The sequence below is a fragment of the Hipposideros armiger genome, unplaced genomic scaffold (assembly GCF_001890085.2).
Source record: "Hipposideros armiger isolate ML-2016 unplaced genomic scaffold, ASM189008v1 scaffold_1592, whole genome shotgun sequence".
Taxonomy (NCBI): domain Eukaryota; kingdom Metazoa; phylum Chordata; class Mammalia; order Chiroptera; family Hipposideridae; genus Hipposideros; species Hipposideros armiger.
Genome location: NW_017732942.1, coordinates 93320 through 94059, shown reverse-complemented (window position 1 = coordinate 94059; position 740 = coordinate 93320). Strand labels below are relative to the sequence as shown.

The 740-nt window shown below is 33.9% G+C and overlaps 1 protein-coding gene across 1 annotated transcript in view; it reads right to left on the bottom strand.

Annotated features, from left to right (window-relative positions):
- Nucleotides 1-740, bottom strand: part of LOC109377867 (interferon-induced very large GTPase 1-like) — a 115676-nt gene that overhangs the window by 26801 nt on the left and 88135 nt on the right. The gene's annotated exons all lie outside the window — the stretch shown is intronic.

Sequence of the window (740 nt, the reverse complement as noted above, 5' to 3'; positions counted from 1 at the left end):
TGATGTATAATCTTTTTAATGCATTGTTGCATTTGATTTGCTAGAATTCATTTAGGATTTTGCATCTGTATTCATCCGAGATATTGGTCTGTAATTTTCTTGTTTTGTGTTATCTTTACCAGGTTTTGGTATCAGGGTAATGTTGGCCTCATAAAATGAGTTGGGGAGTATTCTCTCTTCTTCAAATTTTTGGAAGACTTTGAGTAGGACAGGTATGAGATGCTCTTTGAATGTTTGGTAGAATTCACTAGTGAAGACATCTGGTTCTGGACTTTTGGTTTTGGGAAGGTTTCGATGACTGACTCAATTTCCTTACTGTTGATTGGTCTATTTAGATTTTCCAGTTCTTCATGATTCAGCCTAGGAAGTCTATATGTTTCTAAGAACATGTCTATTTCTTCTAGGTTATTGAATTTGTTGGCATATAATCCTTCATAATATTTTTGGATGATCCTTTGTATTTCTGTGGCATCCATGGTGACTTCCCTGCTTTCATTTCTGATTTTGTTTATTTGTGTCTTTTCCCTTTTTATCTTAGTGAGTCTAGCCAAGGGTTTGCCAATTTTACTAATCTTTTCAAAGAACCAGCTCTTGGTCACATTAATTTTTCTATTGTCTTTTTGTTCTCTATTTCATTCAGTTCTGCTCTGATTTTTATTATTTCCCTCCTTCTGCTGCTGACTTTGTGTTTCATTTGTTCTTCTTTTTCTAGTTCTTTAAGGTCTAATGTGAGGTTATTT